At 46.2% G+C, this 23,677-nt stretch overlaps 1 long non-coding RNA gene across 2 annotated transcripts in view; it reads left to right on the forward strand.

Annotated features, from left to right (window-relative positions):
- The window catches only part of LOC118915915 (uncharacterized), a 58,862-nt gene that overhangs the window by 27,474 nt on the left and 7,711 nt on the right, over positions 1 to 23,677 (forward strand). Inside the window, exon 3 of one of the 2 annotated variants that reach the window (XR_005026226.2) lies at positions 10,011 to 15,454. The exons of the other annotated variant lie outside the window; for it this stretch is intronic. This is a non-coding gene — a long non-coding RNA (uncharacterized LOC118915915). Of the gene's footprint in view, positions 1 to 10,010; positions 15,455 to 23,677 lie in introns of those variants that run through there. 2 annotated transcript variants of the gene reach the window in all.

Raw genomic sequence — 23,677 nt, forward strand, 5'->3', positions numbered from 1 at the left:
TAAAATGGCCATCCTGCCCAAAGCAATATACAGATTTGATGCAATCCCTATGAAACTACCAGCAACATTCTTCAATGAACTGGAACAAATAATTCAAAAATTCATATGGAAACACCAAAGACCCCGAATAGCCAAAGCAATCCTGAGAAAGAAGAATAAAGTAGGGGGGATCTCACTCCCCAACTTCAAGCTCTACTATAAAGCCATAGTAATCAAGACAATTTGGTACTGGCACAAGAGCAGAGCCACAGACCAATGGAGCAGACTAGAGAATCCAGACATTAACCCAGACATATATGGTCAATTAATATTTGATAAAGGAGCCATGGACATACAATGGCCAAATGACAGTCTCTTCAACAGGTGGTGCTGGCAAAACTGGACAGCTACATGTAGGAGAATGAAACTGGACCATTGTCTAACCCCATATACAAAAGTAAACTCAAAATGGATCAAAGACCTGAATGTAAGCCATGAAACCATTAAACTCTTGGAAGAAAACATAGGCGAAAACCTCTTAGACATAAACATGAGTGACCTCTTCTTGAACATATCTCCCCGGGCAAGGAAAACAACAGCAAAAATGAGTAAGTGGGACTATATTAAGCTGAAAAGCTTCTGTACAGCAAAAGACACCATCAATAGAACAAGAAGGATCCCTACAGTATGGGAGAATATATTTGAAAACGACACATCCGATAAAGGCTTGACGTCCAGAATATATAAGGAGCTCTCACGCCTCAACAAACAAAAAACAAATAACCCAATTAAAAAATGGGCAGAGGAACTGAACAGACAGTTCTCCAAAAAAGAAATACAGATGGCCAACAGACACATGAAAAGATGCTCCACATCGCTAATTATCAGAGAAATGCAAATTAAAACTACAATGAGGTATCACCTCACACCAGTAAGGATGGCTGCCATCCAAAAGATAAACAACAACAAATGTTGGCGAGGCTGTGGAGAAAGGGGAACCCTCCTACACTGCTGGTGGGAATGTAAACTTGTTCAACCATTGTGGAAAGCAGTATGGAGGTACATCAAAATGCTCAAAACAGACTTACCATTTGACCCAGGAATTGCACTCCTAGGAATTTACCCTAAGAATGCAGCAATCAAGTATGAGAAAGATCAGTGCACCCCTATGTTTATAGCAGCACTATTTACAATAGCCAAGAATTGGAAGCAACCTAAATGTCCATCGATAGATGAATGGATAAAGAAGATGTGGTACATATACACAATGGAATACTACTCAGCCATAAGAAAAGGGCAAATCCAACCATTTGCAGCAACATGGATGGAGCTGGAGGGTATTACGCTCAGTGAAACAAGCCAAGCGGAGAAAGAGAAATACCAAATGATTACACTCATCTGTGGAATATAAGAACAAAGGAAAAACTGAAGGAACAAAACAGCAGCAGAATCACAGAACTCAAGAATGGACTAACAGGTACCAAAGGGAAAGGGACTGGGGAGGATGGGTGGGTAGGGAGGGATAAGGGGGGGAGAAGTAGGGGGGTATTAAGATTAGCATCCATAGCGGGGTGGGAGAAAGGGGAGGGCTGTACAACACAGAGAAGACAAGTAGTGATTCTACAACAGGTTGCTACGCTGATGGACAGTGACTGTAAAGGAGTATATAGGGGGGACCTGGTATAGGGGAGAGCCTAGTAAACAAAGTATTCGTCATGTAAGTGTAGATTAATGATTAAAAAAAAAATGCAGTTCCTATGTGGTGACCTCTAATGAGTTCTACACAATGATATAAAGGACATATAAAAGTGTAGGCAAAGGGTCTGTTTGTGTTTATACAGAGGATCAAAGCCTAATTTGGCTACCCCGAAAATGAACTAAGATACGATATGAAAAAGAACTTCCAACATCTGCACCCTCTGGAAGACTCATGCCAGAAGATGATCATCAAAAAACCCCAACAAAGATCCACGCACTGCTACAGCTGTAGATGCACTCATCCCACCAGTTCCTGGACCTGCCATGGGAATGAGGAAGGAGATATCTAAGCTGGCCTGTGCATACAGTAAAACAACAAAATTGGACTGGATCTATACTGTTGGAACTCAACCAAGAATTTGGAGAAGTGCAAATTGTAGCGCTCCAAAGTCTTACAACTACAAACTATTTATTGTTAAAAGAACATATGGCATGTGAACAGTCCCCAGGAATGGGTTGTTTTAATTTGTCTGATTTCTCTCAGACTGTTCAAGTTCATTTGGACAATATCCACCATATCATAGATAAGTTTTCACAAATGCCTAAGGTGCCTAACTGGTTTTCTTGGTTTCACTGGAGATGGCTGGTAATTACAGATATGCTTTGGTTATGTAACTATACTCCTATTATGTTAATGTGTGTGTGTAATTTAAGTAGTAGCTTAAAACCTATACATGCTGAAGTTACTCTACAAGAAGATATATCAAAGAAATAATCAATCTTCCCATGTTTTCTTCCGCCTGCTACTTCTATAGCTTTTCTTCTTCCTTCCTAATTACAACCCTTAAATAGAATTCGTGCCTCATATCAAATTTACCGAGTATCATAATTCTTCCAAGTGGTAAAGATACCTCAAGACAAATGCTGGGCATAGAAGCCACAGGGCATAAATATGCAAAGAAGTAAAAAGCTAACTTTTTCAAACAATAAGGCTTCTCTCTCACTTACCAACTTCACATTTCCCTGTATGGCCCCGGAAGATGACTGGTTAGCCAGAGACGGGTAAGATTCCTCAAGGGAGGAACAACCTAAGACAGGCACAGTCGCAGGGGGGCCATCAGGTGAGAAATTGGGGATCAACAGAGGTGAGGCTTAGAACCTCACCCCCCCGTTCTGAGAGAAATCTTCTGCATACGTGGATGTTTTATTGCCCTGGTCTAGCTTGGATTAACACATAGTCTACAGGCACACACCTGATCATCTACATGTGCTCTCTTACAACACTAAACTATGTTTTCTACCTTTATCTTGTATCTACCTACCACTTCAGCATTTTATTAAAAATAATAATAACAAAGAGAGAAATGTGGTATCCACATATAAATCAAGTATAAAAACCAAATGAGTATTCATATTTGAACTGACTGTTTATAGTTCATAATGCATGAGCAAAACCGAAAGTTTCTGTGATGACTGCCCTTGTACTGTTCACTATGTAACTCATTCATTATGTAAGAATTTGTTCTACATGTAAAAACTTGTTTGTTATGCCTCAGAAGATTGGAGACTGACAAAAATTAGGCTTGGGGTGGAATAATGATTGTGCATTGAGCATTGACTCCCCTATACAGAATTTTATTGTCGTTAACAACCATTTGATCAATAAATATGAGAGATGCCCTCACAAAAAAAAAAAAAAAAAAAAAAAAAAAGGACAGACTTCCAATGGTAAAATAAATTAGTAACCGGGATGTAAGGTATAGCATAAGGAATATAGTCAAGATATTGTAACAGCCTGGTAGGGTGATAGCTGGAACCTAGAATTATGTATATAAATGTTCTACCACTGTGTTGTACACTTGAAACTCATGTAATGTAATACTGTGTGTCAACTACCCTTCAATAAAAAAAAAAAAAAAAAAAAAAATGGGGGCAGGAAAAGTGGAAAATGAAATGTTTTGAAAAACACTTTGCATTGCTTCTGTCACACTCGCCTGACAGAATTGTTGTGTTTAATGGAATAACACATAGATGCGCTTAACAGGTCCAAAAGTGGATACCAAATTAATAGATGGATACCAAAATAATGAATTGCCTTATTTCTTTGCCTTCCAGTGATGGCTGGGGCTGGAAGTTTTCTTGAATGATCTGTATGTAAATGAGCCTCTTTTGTCTTTTTAAGCACTGGCTGATGAGAATTTTTGAGGCAACAGCCCTTCATCAAAGGCCCAGCAGATTCTGAGAGGTCACCCCAATTTGCTGGAACATTTGGAAAGTTCAGCTCTAAGTTCCATGACAAGCATGTGACTCCCACACCTCTCATCCACACATACACATTCTGTTCTGCTCAGGAAAATGGAGGTCCAGGATGACTGGATTTCTCAATTTCCTCAATGCAGATTAAAGAGGTTTATAGAGTCTGTCTTTGGGGATTAAGCCACAGAATGGGGCATCTCTGGCTTAGAAAGTGTGACTCAGGGTGGAGTCAGCTGTTCAGACAGGCTTGGAGAGGCACTGGGATGAGACACCTGGGAGGCAAGAGGCAGGGGCTCAGACTCTCTTCCTGCTTTTCTCTGAGGCTTGCTCACCTCTGGGGGAAAGAAGGGCATGCTGGCCTGAGCCCTGAGGACTCAGACAAGAGACAAGGTGCCCGGAGATGAGTATGTGGCTGGAAGAGCTTACAACAATTCAGGACAGCCTCCAGGAAATAAGGTGAACACCACATCCACACACAACTCAGCCACCCAGGAAGGAAGGGTGCAACAATACAGGGTGACTGTGATGGGACCCCATGCCTACCATAATCTGGTGTTCTGTCACCTCTGAGAGCTTTCTCCCGAGACTGGTGGACAGCCCAGACAGCCAGTAGGAGCCCCTGCACTTCATCTTAGTTGGCTAAGGCAATGCCTGCTGCCAAATGCTCAGTGGTGACTGATTTGGATCTCTCCAGCAGCCAGCGTCCTTCCCTAGCCCCTTGCATGACAAGGCTCCATGAGGACACACCAAGGACATTGGACTTCTTAGTGGCCTGTGCCCACTGAAGCCCCAGACCCCTCATATGCCTTCTTCCTACATCTGCTTCTCACTTCTCAGTATCCCTAAGAAGCAGAAGAGCAGGGATAGCAGTGCCAGGACACTCTTCTTCTTTGGGATGACTGTTTTCCCTTTATCTCATATGATTTGGCAGGTGAGGAGGTCCAGACAATCTTAAGCATAAGATGTAGGCAGAAAGAGGAGGAAAAGATGGTGGCATGAGTAGGGTGGTGGAAATCTCCTCCCAAACCAATATATTTTGAAAATACAGCAAATACAACTATTCCTAAAAGAGTGACCAGAAGATACAGTACACCAGCCAGGCTACATCTGCAAGAACCCAACATCTCACAGAAAAGGGTAAGATACAAAGCCGTGACCAGGCGGGACCCAAGCACTCTCCCAACCCCAGCTTACCAGTGAGAGGAAACAATTCAGAGTGGGTAGGGAGTAGAAGCACAGGACTGCTAAATAACCAGCCCTAGTAATCTGCCCCAGGAGTGCAGACACCAAAACCACATGATCATCTCCATAGATGCTGAAAAAGCATTTGACAAAATTCATCTTCCATTCATGATAAAAACTCTGAACAAAATGTGTATAGAGGGCAAGTACCTCAACATAACAAAGGCCATATATGACAAACCCACAGCCAACATCATACTTAACAGCAAGAAGCTGAAAGCTTTTCACCTAAGATCAGGAACAAGACAAGAATGCCCACTCTCCCCACTTTTATTCAACATAGTCCTGGAGGTCCTAGCCACAGCAATCAGACAACACAAAGAAATAAAAGGCATCCAGATTAACAAGGAAGAAGTTAAAATGTCCCTGTTTGCAGATGACATGATATTGTACATAAAAAAACCTAAAGAATCCACTCCAAAACTACTAGAACTAATATCGGAATTCAGCAAAGTTGCAGGATACAAAATTAATACATAGAAATCTGTTGCATTCCTATACACTAATGATGAACTAGCAGAAAGAGAAATCAGGAAAACAATTCCATTCACAATTGCATCAAAAAGAACAAAATACCTAGATATAAATCTAACCAAGGAAGTGAAAGACCTATACCCTGAAAACTACAAGACACTCTTAAGAGAAATTAAAGAGGACACTAACAAAAGGAAATTCATCCTATGCTCTAGGGTAGGAAGAATTAATATTGTCAAAATGGCCATCCCACCTAAAGCAATCTACAGATTCAATGCAATCCCTATCAAAATACCAACAGCATTCTTCAATGAACTGGAAAAAATATTTCTAAAATTCATATGGAATGACAAAAGACCGCGAATAGCCAAAGCAATCCTGAGAAGGAAGAACAAAGCAGGGGGGAATCTCACTTCCCAACTTCAAGCTCTACTACAAAGCCACAGTAATCAAGACAATTTGGTATTGGCACAAGAACAGAACCATAGACCAGTGGAACAGAATAGAGAGTCCAGATATTAACCCAAACATACAGGGTCAATTAATATATGATAAAGGAGCCATGGATATAAATGGGGAAATGACAGCCTCTTCAACAGCTGGTGTTGGCAAAACTGGACAGCTACATGTAAGACAATGAAACTGGATTACTGTCTAACTCCATACACAAAAGTAAACTCAAAATGGATCAAAGAACTGAATGTAAGCCATGAAACCATAAAACTCTTAGAAGAAAACATAAGCAAAACTCTCTTGAATATAAACATGAACTTCTTCATGAACATACCTCCATAGGCAAGGGAAACAAAAGCAAAAATAAACAAGTGGACTATATCAAACTAAAAAGCTTCTGTACAGCAAAGGACACCACCAGTAGAACAAAAAGGCATTCTCCCAGTATGGGAGAATATATTCATAATTGAAAGGTCCAATACAGGGTTGACATCCAAAATATATAAAGAGCACATGCACCTCAACAAACAAAAAGCAAATAATTCACCTAAAAAATGGGCCGATGATCTGAACAGACACTTCTCCATGAAAAAATTCAGATGGCCAACCGGCACATGAAAAGATGCTCCACATAGCTAATCATCAGAGAAACACAAATAAAAACCACAGTGAGATATCACCTCACACCAGTTAGGATGGCCAACATCCAAAAGACAAACAACAACAAATGTTGGCAAGGATGTGGAGAAAGGGAAACCTTCCTACACTGCTGGTGGGAATGTAAATTAGTTCAACCATTATGGAAAGCAGTATTGAAGTTCCTCAAAAAACTCAAAATAGAAATACCATTTGACCCAGGAATTCTACTCCTAGGAATTTACCCAAGGAAAAAAGATCCCAGATTCAAAAAGATATATGCACCCCAATGTTTATGGCCGCACTATTTACATTAGGTAAGACATGGAAGTAACCCAAGTGTCCATCAGTAAAATGAATGGATAAACAAGGTGTGGTACATATACATAATGGGATATTATTCCGCCATAAGAAGAAAATAAACCATACCATTTGCAACATCATGGATGGAGCTAGAGGGTATTATGCTCAGTGAAATAAGCCAGGTGGAGAAAGACAAGTATCAAATGATTTCACTCATCTGTGGAGTATAAGAACAAAGCAAAAAGTGAAGGAACAAAACAGCAGCAAAATCACAGAACCCAAGAAGGGACTAACAGTTACCAAAGGGAAAGGGACTGAGGAGGATGGGAGGGAAGGGAAGGAGAAGGGGAATGAGGGGCATTATGATTAGCACACATAACATACGGGGAGGCACAGGGAAGGCAGTATAGCACAGAAAAGACATGTATTGACTAAATAGCATCTTACTAATCTGATAGAAAGTAACTGTAATGGGGTATGTGGTGGGGACTTGATAATGGGGGAATCTAGTAACCACAATGCTGCTCATGTAATTGTATAATAATGATACCAAAATTTTTTTTAATTAAAAAAAAAAGAAAGGCAGAACATGACACCCTGGTCATGAGAATCCAAGCTGGGGCAGAACGTATTCCCATGGGTGCTCTTTGCTTGCACATCTCCAGAAGAGCAAAAAAATGCAAATGCACGCCCATGTTCAAATCCAATCCAGACAACACTGTCAAAGAACATAACACAAAAGCAGGAGACATGTCAACCTGCTTCTCTCCCAGCTTCGGGTGCCTCACCCTGACTCACTTTGGTGGTCATGCCCACCCTTGGTTTCTGGACCGTGGGCAGTTATTTTCAAGGCCAGCTTCTGTCCCTGTGTGATAGGCCCTCATCTGTAGGCCTTTAAACACCCCACTGCCTTCCTTTCCCCCTTCTCCCTTTAAGACTCATACTTCATTTAAACCAGATTCCTCTTTTCACCTTTATTGTGTTGACTGGCCATCGCCATGGCAACCCTCCCCACCCCAGCCTCTTCTCAGGAATGAGCCCACAGGCAGGGGCCAGTCCCTGTCATCCTCCCTTAGTCAAAGTGGTGATGAGCTCCTTCCCTCCAGGATCAGCGATGAGTACTCCTTCAGTGTGTTTTTTGGTAGCTAGGACAACTCTGTGAGTGATGAGCTTTGGGTAGGGCAGGGAAGTCCCTCCCAGTGCCAGAGATAGTTAACGACCTTTGGAGCTAACTTCTCCAGTGTTGAAATGGGGGCTGCTCTGGGTCCTTGCATAGCAAAAGCCTATAATGCAAGACCACAGGCATGTGTCTTTTAAAAAATTTACTGTGTATTACCTCTAACAAAAGCTACTCTAAGGTTTTTTTTCACACTCATGATCACACATGGCTTTGGTAGGTAATTTTGCTCAAAAGTAAAGCTAGCTCTAAATCCCAAAAGACAGACTGGAATGAGAGTCCTCTCACAAAACGGCATCTTGTGGGAAACAAACATACTTCACACATTTGACTTTCCAAAACATCAAAATATTTATGAGCCAAATAATAGAAATAGTGATTTAAATAAATTTTGTTACAGTAACTATCCATAAATATTTGCCCAGTAATAAGGGTGAAGATTACCTCATTCAAAATTGGCATCCTTAAATAATAGTTTTAAAAGAATCAGCTAATTAAATACCAGTATTATTTTTTCATCATGATATAAGGGAATAACCCTCCTTTTCCAATACATGTGCATATTTTGTATTATTTTATGATATGAATCATGAATCACATGTTTTATTAATATATGGCTGTGTTAATGAGCCTAAATAGAAAAACCACACCCCTACTGTGGGTGTAGGAGGTGAAATGCCCAGATGATGGCATAAATAATGTCACTCACTAGGTATAATGAGGTATGCTCCTCAGATATAAAATGATCAAAGGAATATTCTAAACCTTGATCCAGCAATGACTTCACAGGTGTACACCTAGTAACAATTCATCAACGCTTATTGTTTTATGTACTTTACAACATTATGTCACGTTCCCCTACAAAAACATAGAATAAATGATCAGAGAGAGTGCTGAAGGCAAACTTCAGAAAGTGTATCCGTCTCTCTTGGCTTTGACCATTGAAGTGTCAAAATACCTCCTGAACCGTGGAGAGAAGCTAGAAGGGAGGAGAGTGGGGGCCCAGGTGACACATCTGTGGACACATCTGTTCCCAACACGGAAGGGCAAGGAGATGCATATCTAAGAAAATAGTAAATACTAGGTTATCTCGGACTTTGAAGCCGATTTGCTTTATGTTTTGGGATTCTTTTCATTTTTTTCCCTTATTTCTCACCTGGTATTAATTAGACAAACTACAGTCGATTCTTGTTATTCATGGTAGTTATGTTCTTAAAAGTCTGTGGAACACTGATTTAGCAAATACTAAACCACTACTTCTAGGGGAAATATAGGCTTAGGCTCTTTTGAGCCTCTTGTATCAACATTTTCATCAACTGAACAATACATAACCCAGTTTTGTATGTTTTTGTTTAAAGACCTCCTATTTAATGCATATTATTGAGATATTAACATTGAAGTCCTGGCCAATAGTGCTGAACGAGCTGACCTACCACATGTGTTTTCTCTGCAAGGTCCATCACAGCCTTCTAGCTCTTAGGAACACCGGACAAAAATGAGAAAAATGTGACTCACTCCTGTCCTCAGTGCCATGGCAAAGGCTGCCCACTGACTGCCCACTGCTGGGCATTCGGCTGGGTGGGCCATGGTCCAGCCAGCACCCTGCACAGGAGGCGCTCAGTGTGAGCTGCTCTTCTGGCACTAAAATGAGTATCTGCGAAGCCCTGTCCCCTTGAATCAGGGGTTGGTTTGGTTCCCATGTACCAGGTGGACTTCATTGCCATTGTCGCTATGAGACAAACTACTCTGGCCTCCTTTCTTCCCCTCCAGCAACCTCTGCTCTGTCCAACAGGTGACAAGACTACAGAGGGCAATGAGGCATCTCAGTGCTACCAGCCGTGTGACCTTGGACAGACTGCACAACTTCTCTGAATGGCAGGGGCTGGGCCTCTGCAGGGTAAGGGTTCTGCATGGAACTCATCAGTCTGTAGATCAAGTTCTAGCTACTACTCAGGATGTGGTTTGCATAGCCTTGCGTTTTTCTTCATGCATTTACCTGTTTATTAACATGGGAGGTGTGTCTGATGCATGGGAATGTGCCCCCTCTGAGCTTGGACACTCAAACTAATTGCTGCCCAGGCCCAGTGCCAGACCCCTCCATTACAAAGGCCCCAGGTCCTTGTCCCTGGCATCCCTGTGTTGGATCTGGAGGGAAGAATTCTTGGAGCAGGATTTATTCAACAAATATCCATTGAGTGCCCTAATAGGTACCATGCACTGGGTTTAGAGTTTTCTTTAGGTAAATGGGTACAAGGCTGGGGAGCCAAAGTTATTGATACAGTAATTCTATATAAATCTGATATTTATTCACACAATGTATTGAATGCATACTGTGTCTGGGATTTGCAAAGCAGAGGAAGAGAAAATATAGCTATGGCCGTGATTGATTGGGACAGTTGTCACAAGCCCTGTAGGACCCAGGAAAAAAGGAGGAGGAGCTGCATTCATAAAAAGAACACGCCTGCTCACATCTTCCACACCTGAGGCCCAGGGGTGTTTTTAAAAAGTCCCACAGCTGGATAAATGTGCCTGAACAGTCGATTCTGGGTGGGAGGGGAATAACTGCAGGTCCTGGAAGCACTTCCAGTGGTGGGTGTATTTCCTCCCCTCTTGGCTGTCGACTTGATAAGGGTAGGCCAAGTGCAGAGTGTTTGAGAGATGCCGTGCCTGGGTGGTGGGGAAGGTCCTGGACACTTGGGTTCCTTCTGAGATGCATCTTTCAGACAGCCACCTCTGCAGGGTGTGCCAGCCCCTTCTAGAGGAGGAGGCAGGGCAGTGACCCAGGTGTCAGCAGGGTCCTAACATAGGCCCCGTGCAGCCATCACTCCGGAGGAGCTACAGGGCCACCTGGCCTTGGGCCAGGCAGGCGGCTTTGAGAGGGGGAGGTGCCCCCGAGGCCTCTGAGGCTCTCTGGCCTCTCCTTGTCATTTCTGTAGTCCTCTGAATAAATAACCACAAATCCCCAGGGTTAGCCCAGTCCTCATGCCACCAGGACCTTGCAGCCACAGGTTCCTCACGGCCTGACAGTAGAAAGGGCTGCGGTGGGCCTCCTTGCTGGGGGCCTCCTGAGCACACCCTCTCTTCCAATCATCCCTCTGTGGCAAACACCCAAATGCTTCCTCGTGTCTGGATGTGACGCTGATAGAACACTTATTCTCATAGCTTTTTATGCCACAAATCTGGGCCTGATTAGTGTTGCCGTGTCTGCTTGCATTACAGAATGAGGAATCTAAATTTCAGGGAGATTTAACACATAACCAAGGACAAGCAAATGACAGGCCACTAGGTCATTTAAAGTCTTACAAATATTGTTTCACCAAGAATTAAACCCAAGGCCAGGCCCCAACAGAAGTGAGATGTAAGGAGAGAGAAACTGTGCAGCAGGCTAGTGACCAGTTTAACCAAATGATGACTGAGGTTCATGTCAGTGCCCTGGTCCTCTTTCTAATTGGGAACAGAGCTCCATGTGGGATGTCTTCACTGTGTACCTGGTACTTCATAGAGGTCATATGGCAATTTGGCAATGGAGGAGGGAGAGGTCTGTGGGCAGGTGGAGTATGTGGGCATCTAAGGCCAGTGTAACCAGCTGGAGAGATGAGAAAACTGATGTGTGCTTAGCTGAGAGTTTGTCTGTCGGCACCTGTGCTGAGCATTTCTGTGCATTATCTCAGATTTTCACAACAGTGTGAAGCTTACTGCTAAGACCCCCAGGCCTCTGCAACCAGCTCTGGGTCGTGTTTCTAGAATCATGAAATTGCTCCCAGCAGCCAATCTGGCCTCCATTGTGCCCCTCAGCCCCCATCACTGGCATTTCAGGCTGACTGCCTATCATACCTCCCCTCCAGGCACCAGGATGCTCAGCAGTGCCATCTCTACCATGAGGCAACCTCCCCTCCCAGCTCTGAGGTTGACCCAGGGAGGCTGAAGACAAAAATGCAGCTGCTCCCTCTGGAGTGGGTGGCATGCAGTGTTCTTATGCCTGATAAATATACCAGGAATTTCATTATCTGATGAGGAGAAGCTCCCAACTGCCCACACCTGCCACAAACCAGTGAGGGAGACACAGCAGGCAGCTGACCACATGGGCCTAGAGGCTGGGCTGCCCCTGTGAATGGCCCCAGTGAGGCCCGCTGAGAAGACAGCCCTGGACCTGTCTCAGCCTCAGCACAAATGGCTCATGGGGACTTTGGAGGAGACCAAGGCCCCGACAGGCTATGGAGGTAGCACCCACCCAGCTGGATAAGGGTCAGGAACAGGACCGGGACCCAGCACTCTGACCTTTGTGATGACAGCAATACCCAATACCCAGAGAATGTCCCATGGGGCTGCAGGTTGTATCTGTTTGCTCACCCAGTCCCCCCAGCAACCCTTGAGGCCAGGACTGCTACTGCCTCTGTGTCACACAGAAGAAACTGAGGCCCGGAGGAAGAGGCTTGCCATAGGTCACTCAGCTAGTTAGACCTCTTCCCTGTCACACTCCCTATGGCTCTCATCTGACCCTTAAAAGCCTCAGCCTCCCCAGCTGGGGGGCCACCTGGTTAATGATTGACTCCTTCTTCAGAATCCAAAGTGCACAGGCAGCGTGCCCAGTGGCTAGCTCACCAGCACCTGCTGTTTTATGGACATTGTAAATGTCCCATGACCATAAGGACTCAGGTTAGTAGCCTCTCAAAGGCACATTCAGACACACAGCCTCCCTGTGTCCATCCACGCCCTGTACACCCTTGGCTGCAGAGGTGCTAGATTACCACCTCCACCCAGCACAAATTCTCCATGCCTGCCCTCTCCTGAAGCCTCCCACCCTGGCCCTTAGTGGAATGGCCCTTCCTCTGGAAAAGCCTCCTCTGACCCTCCACTTCCACGCAGCCATGGGCAGTGTTAGGAGCATGGTCTGCCTCAAATCTAGTTTAGTAGCCATGTGACTTCAGGTTTCAGAGGCACATTCTTTGTGCCTCAGTGTCCTCATTTGTAAAACTTGATGACCTCCAGATTAGACAAGCGAGAGCACAGGATGCCGTAGCAAGCCCTGTGGCAGCATGGGGGGCCCTTGGTACTGCCAATACAGTGCTGGTCTCTGTCACATCCTGGCAGACCCCCTGGGGACAGGGACAGTGTTTCACCATCTTCTCCGTGCCTGGCCACATAGGAGACACCCAGTAAGAAGAGTGTTTTTTAGTAGAGAGACCATTCTTGAATATTTGTGCCAAGTGAGGGAGGGAAACATAAATAACCCCAAATAGAAAACGTTCCTTCTAAATGACATGATCACACCAAATGGTCACACTCATAAAAAGCAGGAAAGAGCCCTCAGTGCATTCCAAAGTGAATGAGGAATGATTTTTCACTTTTCTCCCATACGGGTTTCCTCCTTAAGAGGTTGTTTTTACTCATCTCCCTTGTACAGTTAGGGAGCAGATGATTCATAGACCGACTTCTGTGTGTATTCCTTAAAGGGAAGCCATCTTAGTTTCTCAAGTCCTTCACCTGGCTGCATGTCCCGTGCAAGTACAGCATGGCCACCCTGATGCAGGGCCACGCAGAGAGAGCCTGGACTTCAGGAGGATCTGCACAGGGATTCTGGTGGCTTTACAAGAGACACCAGGCCAAAGAAGGGACCCACCGCAATATGACTGTGGTGAAGATGGAAGAGCCATGGCAAAGTTACTGGTGTGGCAAAGTTCCAGGTGGGGCACTAAGGACAGGCCTGACTGCCCTAGCATTTCTTCACACTGCACCTTTTGGCATCTGACCGCCTCCAGCTAGCTCCAGGACCAGCTGTCTGACCCCAGGCCTCACCTGAAGGAACCATGGCCTCCCTGCCTGCTTGGTGTGGATCGGCCGCTGTGGCCAGGGCCAGAGGAGACAGTTCTCCCTGCTCGCCACCTGCCTCCAAGTCAAGGCCCTGCTCTGTTGAATGGTCATCTGCTCTATCTGTTTAGAAATGAGCTCAGCAGGGTGGGGAAAGCGTGGTCTCTCCCTCAGAGGTGCAGAAGCAGCTCAGGGTAAAGCCAGACCCACCCCTCAGTGGGCTCTGCTGCCTGTGGTGCCCCCCTGCCCTGCCCTCCCCTCCCCTTTGGTACAGGCCCCTCAACAGCTTGGCCCCTGGAGGCTGGTGCAGGGCCTCGGCTCTTGTCTGTTACTCTTTTCTGTACCACTGGTTGCCTTGGCAACAGCTGTGACTGGCCCCTGGCCCCTGGCCTGCCCAAGCACTGAGCTGTAATGTGAGTCTCCGGCAGGTTTGTTCTGCTCCACCGCCTTGAAGACAATAGGGGAATGCTGGGCAAGAGCTCCAGTTTCAGAACCTGTCCCCAAGGAGCCCCCCTTCCCAAGTAAGAGAAAGAAACAGGATCTGGGAGGAAAGGTGGAAGGGGGCCACAAAGCAGTGCAGGCAGGAGGGAAGCAGTAGGAGGAGCAGGGATTTGAGACCATTCCTATTACACCCTTTGGATCAATGTGCAGGGTGAGTCCACAGTGCGACCCATCTAAAGTTGGCTAAATAAGAGTAAATGAAGAAAGTCCCTTCGCCCCATCCTGTGCCTTCATTGTTAAAGTGACAGGAATGAAAACATTCTGGGCAAATCCACAGACAACAATCCGAGAGGCAGAGCTAACGTGCTTACAATGACCGAGTTGGTGTCCAAAAAGGAGACCTGATTAGATTAGAATAATGGGTCAAAACCAATAAGAAATACACTGTAGGGAAGTTTGGCTGCATGGAAATGTCTTGAGGGTTCTAATCACTTAAAAACCCCTGTGAGCCAATAAGGACATGACGTGGTAGAAAGCAGTCACAACCCGAACACTCTTGTGAGTTTGTCACCAGCTCCCCTGTGCTGCCGAGTGGCTGGGAAGTAGGTAAAGCATATGGGTCTTAGAAGCTAAGGCAGCTGATGCAACTTGAATGTGGGGTCCAGTACTGTATTTAGAACTACATATGCAATTGTGTGACTTGGGAGCTGCTTGATGTAATTAAGAGCAAGTGTTCTGGAGCCAAACAAGCTAGGTTTGAACCCTAGCTCTCTTGTTTATAAGCTGTGTGTCCTTGAAGAAGTTACTTAACCTCTCTGTGTGTCAGCTGCCTCCCCTGTGCAATGGAGATGACACTCGTAGGGCTTCGGTAGGACTGAGTCAGTTATTCTAGATAGAACATTTAGAAGAGTGCCTGGCACATAGCAAGTGCTTGTAAGTGGTTGCTACTGGTATTGGTGACTCAGCTTTTATAAGGTTGATGTGCTGTTTTTGCCCAGAGGGCCCTAGACTCTGAATGCCTGGCTAGCCTCAGTATTCTTGGACGACTCAACCTCCACACTGCTAGTTGCCCTGCCATCAGTCAGGTTGTGCCTGATCACTCCAGATGCAGGTGAGGCCACATCCAGGCAGCCCTGCCAGTTACAGAGATGGGTACCCTCTCCCTGCCTGAGACAGCACGAGACTGCAAGCCCTCAGCCTGTATAACTGCCCTTGATGGGCCCCGCTAATGGGTGGGCTCTCCCTCTCTGGCTGGTCCACAAGGCCCTGTGATACTCAGGACCCCTGGGTGCTGGGGAGCACATTTTCCACCTGACTCCACGTTCACCTCCCTTCTCTAACTGGGGACTCCTTCTTCTCCACTGGGCCCTGGAGAACTGGAGAGGGCATGGTCCAATTGGGGACATGACATTATGTAAATATCTGCTTGACCAGAGGAGAACCCTCTTTCTGCTCAGCCCCTGGAAGTCTCGTCCATAATTTCCTCCTCAGACCCCACATCCTGTGACCTTAGCTCAGCCTCTCCCATTCCAAATTTCTCTCATCAGTAGGCAGCAATTTATCAGAGAAGAGATTTGCCCTAGGCTTGGAGAGTATGGCCACTGTTACAGAAGAGCTCTCTCAGGTGGTATGGCCACACTGTCATAGCCCATGAAGTCCTGTTTGGGAACAGCATTCCTTCCTATGTGCCACTCCCAGAAACCCAAAACATTCAAAGCAACTGAAACTAGGCTTAAAAACAAACCCACACTGGAAAACTGCCAAACCTCATCTCAAAACCTGGATACCATCTCTTCCCATTTGCTGAGACCACGTTTTTATCTTAAGTGTTATTTATTTATACAACTGGAAGTATATAATGCCAGACACTGTTCTAAGAGCTTTGCAAACATGATTCATTGTTTCCTCAAAGCAGCTCAATAAAGTAGATGCTGCTATTACCTCCATCCCCATTTTCAGAAGGGGATTGAGGCACAGAGCAGATAAGTAACATGCCCAAGGTACACAGCCAGTAAGTAGCCAGGTCAGGATTCAAACGGTGGCAGCAAGTTCCAGAGTCTCCGGTCTTACCCACCAAGCTGCCTTTCATTCTGCCACACTGGCCTGCATTTTCCATAAACAGCCTGGAATTGTCTAGAAAATGCAGATCATGTCTTCATTAAAACATCTTACTGTGGGTACCTAAGGCAATCAACCAATGGCTTGTGATGATGTTCACAGCTGTTAACACTAGTTGCAACAACTGAGACGTGTGATTTACCTCCACGCCACACTTAAAAACCACAGCACTGGGACCATGAGCTCGCCCACACGCCCTAAGGATGGGGGTCACCTCAGGGCCCTGGGGCAGGCTGGGCCTGGGCAGCAGCCTTTACACCTACTCCCAGGGAAGGCAGCTTCAAGTGACTGGGCCTGACCTCGCCAAGACCTGCAATCCCACCCGTCTGCTTCCCTAATAGAAAACAGCATCTCTTTCATTGTTTTTTGAGGAAGTTTGGCAGCTTCTCCTGGGCACCCAGCAGCTCCTCTAGGGTTCTCAGCAGAGCCTGCAGCTCAGAAGAGGCTCCTCCTCTCTGTGCACCACCCATCCTAATGAGCAGGAGGGGACAGGAGTGGCTCCCAGTCCCCGAGTTCGCATGGCCTGAGCCCAGGTGCTGGGCCACCTGCCTCACCATGCTGGGGGTGCCAGTGGGGCAGCTGACGGGGTCTCAGCCTCTCCTCTCATGATGGCCCACTTCTTGGGGGAGAACAGCAGCTCCCAAGTGAGCGTCTGCTCAACTACCTGGCCTTGTGTGTGTCCCTGCCCCACTGCAGGGACAGGTAGTCTCTTAGTGTCCTTGCGGGCTTTGCTCTGGAGGCTCTTGAGGTCACGGAGCAAGGTCTGCATCATCAGGCAAATGCAGATCACAAGGAGGTATCATCTCACACCTGTCAGAATGGCAAATAAAATTAATAGAATAGAATAGAATAAAATAAAATATAAAAGAAATAACAAGTGTTGGGGAGTATGCGGAGAAAAGGAGCCCTCCTACACTACCGGTGGGAATGCAAATCAGTGAAGCCACTGTGGAAAGCATTATGGAGAATCCTCAAAAAGCTGAATATAGAAATACCATATGACCCAGCAATTCCACTTCTGGGAATTTACCCAAAGAAAACAAAATCACTAATTCAAACATATCTATGCACTTCTACATGTATTACAGCATTGTTTATACAGGCAAGATATGGAACCAACCACAGTGTCCATCACTAAATGAATCAATAAAGATGTGGTTCCTATATACAATGGAATATTGCTCAGCGATAGAAAGGAAAAAAAAGAATGAAATCTTGCCATTTGCAGTAACATGGGTGGACCTAGAGGGTATTATGCAAAGTGAAATACACCAGGCGGAGAAAGGCAGATACCATATTATTTCACTTATACGTGGAATGTAAAAATAAAGAAATAAAACAGAAACAGACTCATAAACACAGAACAGACTGGTGGTTGCCACGGAGGAGGACAGTGGGGGATGGGTGGAAAGGCTGAAGGGGAAAGAGGCACAAACTTCAAATTATAAAATACATCAGCCACAGGGATGAAAGTACAGATCAGGAATATGGCCAATAATACTGTAATTTCTTTGTATGGTGCCAGGTGATAACCAACCACACTTAACACTGTGAGCATTAAGTACTGCAGGTAACAGTCAAGTCACTATGTTGTACATTGAAACCAACATAATACTGTATATCAACTATACTACAATAAATGTTAATCATTAAAAGAGGGTGAAACTAAACAAAACAGAGAAAAGAAAGAGAAAACCACATGGCTGTGGTAACTGTTGCCCCAGAGGGAGGGCCTGGTGGGGGTGCCAGGAGGGAGGGCTGGCCTGAACCTAAAATAGGCCTGCACACCAGCCGATGAGTGACAGCATCTCCGTGAACACAGCTGGGGCCATGTTACAGAGAAATGGGGAGCGAGAGCCAGGGCGACTGGGTGTCCCCAGGGGGCTTAGTGAAACTATTTTGATGCTGGTTTATTGGGCTGCCGGGACGGCTCCCCCACACTTGCTTGGTGAACCAGGAGGCACTGGGTGCAGGGTGATGAGAAGGAGGAAAGTTCAGGGGCTGCTGGGTCAGCCAGCAGTGGGGCAAGAGAGGGAGGGAAGGACACTGGAGGTGCGGCAGGGAGCAGACATTGGGGTTAGCCGGACCTTACAGGGCATCTCACCAGACTGCAGGCCCCTACTGCCACAGAGCCTTGGCCCAGAGATAGGGCAGTTTCCCCACGCAAACAAATCCCAGATGTGCCCAAGCAATGCTCAAGTGGCCTCAGCACCTTCTGTCCTGGAGGCCAGCCATCCCCAGCTGTGTGGTTTCCATCCCACTATGAAGCCTGAGGCAGGGCCAGACTCCAGCCCAGCTTGTGTTCGTAGGGGTTCCTTGGGGACAGTTGAGGTGTACGGGCTCTGTAGCAACAACTCCTGCTGCCCAGCCCTGCACCCTGTGGCCATGACCATGGCGGCAGATGCCAGATGAGTTAGCTCATGCACCAGCTGGGTGGGCACACTGTGTTCCAGACCCTGAGATGTGATGCTACCCTTAGAGCACTCTCTCAGCCTCATTCCCAGGACCTGCCATGTGGTCTGGCTGCCACCAGCAGGTGTCTGACCTGTGCCCTGCTGCATTGAGTGGCTGCTTTGTAATGGCAATTCAGAATCTGCTGACTATTGAGAAACTGTTACTCAGATGTCCCAAAGCTTCAGTCATATGAGGTAGTTTTGGGCCAAAATGGGATTTTCATTCAGTGCTAAGAACCAACAGATGTCACTGCAGTGAGAGCGGTGACCAGTTCCAGGAAGGGGACACCAAGGTGCCTGAGGTTGTCCAAGCTGGAAAGGGGGTTGAGGCTTAAACTAAACTTTGACCACCACCTTAGCATGGGACAGGGAAGCAGAGGTGAAATGTGGGAGTGGGCCAGGCACAGGGCACAGGTGGGGTGCAAGGAAGACACCATGTGGTGGGCAGAGCTCTCCTGGGGGCTGGCGACATTGGAGGAATGGGGACAGGGCATAAAGGAGACCGCCTTAAAGCTGAGGGTAAGGGGCTGAGTCAGTCCTCTGGGCAGTGGGCGCCTGCCCAGGGTCTAAAACTGGAGGCCACTTGGGGCTCTCAGAGGATCTGTCTGAGTGCGGGATGTGGGTGTAGAGACTAAAGGGAGGAAAGGCGAAAGGGGAGGAGAGGGAGGTCGCAGTGCCTCACTGGTGTCCCCTGATGCTCAATCTTTCTCCTTCCGTCATATTTGGCAAATTCACTCAGGATGCCTTGAAGTCTCCATCTGAGAGTTTCTCAGAATTTAAGAGGAGGCTGTCAGTGCCATCCAAACACAATTGCATCTTGCATTTATTTCTTGATGGTTCATATATGAGTATACACACACACACACACACACACACACACACAACTAAGCAATTAGAAATAATTTAAAAGGAAGATGACACAATTACCACTCTCAAGAGACCTGCTTAAAGATTTGGGGAGGCGAGCTGACAGACCCCAGGCTGCCGCTTCAAGTGACAGGGGGCTGGGGCCTGGAAGTGGAATGCACTCTCTGACCTGCAGCCATCAGGGCCCCACTGAGCCCCCCAGGGACTCACACCTGTGCCTGCACTTCACCCCACCTGCCAAAGGGACCACAAGGCAGCTTCCCAGGCCCAAACATGGAGAGCTTTCAAGGGCTGTGTCTGCAGTGAGGCCTTTCCAGGTCACAGTCACTTGGAGAGCTGGCCTCGCAGCATGACACCTCTAAGTTGGAGGTCTGTGGGCCAGGCGGAGGGGCTGGCAGGCATAGCTAAAGGCTTCCTGGGAACAATGAGCCTGGCTGGCTTTCACCTGCTGTTCTCTGTCCTGACAGCTGTGGGAAATGAATGAACCATGAGCTGGGCCAGAGGCAAAGGGGAGGGCGGCTCCAGCCTGGGTGGCCCGCACGCACACGCCATTTGCAAACATACCCCTGGAATGTGACCGAGACTCAGGCTGGAGCCTTTTGGTGCCGGGCTCACATCAAACCCCAGTGCCAACCACAGCTAGAAGCTTATGTTGCCCCAAACCTGAAACCTTTCTTGTCACAGGACCTTGGGCTGAGTTCCCTCAGGTTAGGCCTTGGGGCAGATGCTGTCCATCCTTTGTTCTGTGGGTGGATCTCTAGGGGCAGAGGAACCACATGCACGAGGGGGATGCATGGCTAGAGCTGTGCTTCCTGTCAAGGTCATTCCACCTGCAACAACTGCCTCTCGGCCACCCAGGAGGCAAATGCCATCAGGTGGCCCATGACAACCAAGATTCCATGGCCTTTCCCTGCATATGCATCCTGCTCACAGGTGTCCTATTCCTGATGTGTGGAACTCATCCTCTTTCTCTGTCATATTTGCCAGATTTCACCTAGGATGCATTGCGGTCCTTGTCTTACAGGAACTTAGGCAGGATGCTATCAGTTCGGTTCAAAAACAATCACATTTTGCATTTTTTTCTCAATGCTTAATATATATGAAGCACCAAGCTAGACCATTAGGATTAACTCAACTGCTAAAATCGGAACAATCCAGGGATCAGCATGGCCCCTTGCAAACATGACACAGATTCGTGACACAGTCTATGTTCAAATATTTGACCGACTTAATTGTGGTGATCATTTGCAGTATATATATATATATTTAAAATCACTACTTTGTATACCTCAAACTTACACAATGTTGTATGTAAATTATATCACATAAAGCTGGAAACATAAGAAAGAACGTCAAAGGAAATGACACAATTACCCCAATGAAGTGGCCTGCTTGAAGATATGGAGAGGGGAGCTGACAAAGGGGCCCAAACATTTCAAGGACAGCATGAGAAATAGCACAGCTCAGGGCTCACGGACATGCAACAGAAGCCAAATGCTACCAAGGAGGGAGCATTCATCCCAGCACAGTGGCAGGAGGTCAGGATGGTCCGAAGGATGGAATCATGGGACTCCATGGGAGGTGCTGGTATCAATGGCAGAAACCAGAGTCAGCCTGCTCTGAAGAGGAGTGTGCAGAACTGCCCAAATCCCAATGAAAAGGGAGGAAAAGCAAGAGTGTAGTTCTGTCCCTGGGGGCAACAGGAAGCCCATTTTGAGAAACTTGCCCTGGCTCTATCATTCCTAAATTACCAATGAAATGCTATTAAGATTGATTTATCATTACTGAAATAATTTGTGTTTGTGGTTGAAAATTTAGAAAATACAAATGAACAAGCAGAAGAAAATATAAACTGCCTGTATTCTTACCATGGTAACCCTTCGTCCTTGCAGTCTTGCTTCTCCACATGAGCACAGTTTGGCTCAATGTAATTTGTTAAACAGCATGGATTTGGGTATGTTTCTTAGACGAGCTGTTGTTTCACATGTTTAGAGATGGCTCGGGGACAGTGATGAGTGCCCTTCTTTGTAGGAGGGCTGAGAAGGGTTACCCTTTTGGAATGATGAGCATTATTTGTCACAGAATCCTTTGCATTTATTATCAAGCTGGATGTCTCTGTATAAAGAGAGGAAAGCCCTCTACCCACCATCTCCTCCGCCCCCAACACAATCGCTCAAATCATCATCCCCTCTTCTTCATCTTCTATGGCTCATGGCTATGATACCAAATAAAGGGCGATGCATATTTTAAATATTTCTAATAACCATTCTACCTCTCATTTAACCTTTTTGGTTCAAAAATAGTGAACTCACAGGGGCACAAAGATGTAGAGAAATAGCCGTGTGCACCCAGGCATGGCCCCTGACCTCAAGAAAACGTCTGTGTTGGGGGAGGCAGTACACAGATTCAACATAATCATATAATACACAGTTGAATATGTCTAAGGAGTTGCATAAAGTAAGTGCTGGAGAGGGATTGAGAAATAATCTGGCCCTTCTCCCCCAACCATTTTTCCATTACAGATGAGGAAACTGGTTCCAGAAGCAGACTGTTCAAATGCCTCTTGCAAAACCCCAAAGTGTTGGTTTTTGAGCCCTGGTAAAATTTCTTAGCAGTTTTTGTGTCTCCTGGTTTGGGTACATATGCATCAGACACATTATTGGTGAGTTTGTAGTAGATCACTGTGACTCACCATCTTCCTCCAAAAGGCAAAATCTCTCAGAGCAAGTTAGAGGTCTCAGGACTTTCCTTGGCCCCAAACAGTTAAGTGGGGTCTGGGGTGTAAATGTGGATCCCACCAGCGTTTGGACAGGAAAAGAACTTAGGGGCTGCTTTTCTTCTCCAAGGCCAATCCCAGTGGAGTCGCTGGGGTTTTAAAACCAAATGTCTTTACAGCTTGAAATGAATAACCATGACCTCAGCCATTACACACGCAACCCCTGCTGCTATACATTTAGCATCAGGCGCTCCAGGCATCCTCTAAATAACCCACATCTGTGGGGCACATGCGGGGAGGGAGAGCTGCCATCAGAACCAGTTTGAGTTGGAAGGCCAGAGACTACAGCCCTGTGAAGGGTACAGTCATCTGTTAGTGATTTCCCACTCACATTAAAGCCAGACGCTGGATCCCTTTGCCTGGTTGCAGACTGTCATAAGGGATTCATCTTTACAGCTTGGACTCGGGTCTCTGAACCACATCAATTTCAGACCTTTGTGTTACCATGGCGGGTGTGACATGAAATGAGGACAATCTCGTTGCCCCAGAAAAGTTCACAGACTGTATGGAGATGGAATCCTGTATTCACTGTGAGAACACAGAGGGGAAAATCTAGATTCTAGGCTACAGACACAAATCAACCCCCCAAAATACGAATGGCTTATCACTCTCAGTGTGTCACTGAGTTGGGAATGTTAGCCTGCATTACAACCTACCTTTATGAGTGTCAGGCAAGGAGACCTCAACCCCAAACTTAAGGAGTAATTTCCTGAGTTAGAGAAACAATATATCGTTATTACTATTATGTATAACAGCATATGAAAAATATAGTTGTTAGTAACCAGGCTCATGGAGACCATATCGCACACAGTGGACCAGGCCTCTAAAGAGCTGCTTTAAGATGTGGCAGGGCCTCCAGCCCTTGGCAGCCGTGTCTGCCTTCAAGGTAAGCCCCCCAGAAGAGCCGAGGTTATCCGTGAGAGAAGAGTCCATGGGAAGTATGGAGAATAGCCCTTTGTCTTTGGCCAACTCCTATACCTCACAGAACAGGCCCGA

Source organism: Manis pentadactyla, chromosome 3 (genome assembly GCF_030020395.1).
Source record: "Manis pentadactyla isolate mManPen7 chromosome 3, mManPen7.hap1, whole genome shotgun sequence".
Taxonomy (NCBI): domain Eukaryota; kingdom Metazoa; phylum Chordata; class Mammalia; order Pholidota; family Manidae; genus Manis; species Manis pentadactyla.